The sequence below is a fragment of the Echinops telfairi genome, unplaced genomic scaffold (genome assembly GCF_000313985.2).
Source record: "Echinops telfairi isolate 266 unplaced genomic scaffold, ASM31398v2 ScPeMD7_49;HRSCAF=173, whole genome shotgun sequence".
In the NCBI taxonomy this organism is placed as follows: Eukaryota; Metazoa; Chordata; class Mammalia; order Afrosoricida; family Tenrecidae; genus Echinops; species Echinops telfairi.
This window is the reverse complement of record NW_022103947.1, coordinates 597,220-598,571: the sequence shown is the minus strand read 5'-3', so window position 1 is coordinate 598,571 and position 1,352 is coordinate 597,220.

Here is a 1,352-nt window from a genome sequence, read left to right as displayed (position 1 = left end):
AGCACATTTGTACATTTGTTGCCATCATCATTCTCAAAACATTTTCTTTCTACTTGAGCCCTTGGCATCAGGTCCTCATTTTACTCCTTCCTCCCCACATCTCCTCCCTAAAGAACCCATGATAATTTATAAATTATTATTATTTTGTCATGTCTTACACTGTTGGACGTTGAGACTAATTCTCTACAGAAGTAGAAAGTCTTGTCTTTCAGCCACAGAGTGACTGGGTGTTTCCAACTGCTATCTTGTTGAAAGAAGCCCAACTCACAACTCATTTGGTCACCAGGGCTCCTTCATGTTTTTATTAGGTTCCACCAAGTCAGTTTTGACCATTACAACCCTATGCACAACAGAATGGAACATTGCCCAATCCTAGACCATCTTCATACTTGTTCTTGTGTTTGAGATCATTGTGGCAACCACTGTGCCAATCCATCTCCTTGAGGGCCTTCCTATTTTTCATTTCTCTATTTTACCAAGCATGACATCCTTCTTCAGGTACTGGTCTCTCCTGAAACGTGTTCAAAGTATGTAAGATAAAGTCCCACCATCCTTGTCACTAAGGAGCAGTCTGGTCTTACTTCTTCCAGGACAGATGTATTTGTCCTTTTGGCAGTCTATGGTACTTTCAATAGTTGTCACCAGCACCACAATTCAAACACATCAATTCTTCTTTGGCCTTCCTTATTCACTGTCCAACTTTCACATGCATATCAAGCAATTGAAAATACCATGGCTGGGCCAGGCACATCTTAGCGCTCAAAGTAACACTCTTGTTTTTCCACTCTCTAAAGAGGTCTTGTGCAACACATTTACCCAATGCAACCCATCTTTTGATGCCTTGACTGCTGCTTCCACAAGCATTAAGTGTGTATCCAAGTACACTCTCTAAAGAGGTCTTGTGCAACACATTTACCCAATGCAACCCATCTTTTGATGCCTTGACTGCTGCTTCCACAAGCATTACGTGTGGATCCAAGTAAGATGAAATCCTTGGCAACATAAGTCTTTTCTCTCTTTATCATGATGTTAACTGCTTTTACAATTTTGGGGGTTTGTTTCTTCTTTTTTACCTTCATTTGCAATCCATACCAAAGGCTGCAATCTTGATCTTCATCAACAAGTGCTTCAAGCCCTTCTCACTGTCAGCAAGCAGGGTTGTTTCATCTGCATACCACAGGTTATTAATAAGCCTTCCTCCAATCCTGATGTCACTTTCTGCTTCATATAATCCAGCTTCTCTGATTATTTGCTCAGCATATAGATTGAGTAAGTATGATGAGACGATACAACATACTTTTCCTGATTTTAAACCACACAGTATTCCCTTGTTCTGTTTGCACAACTGCCTC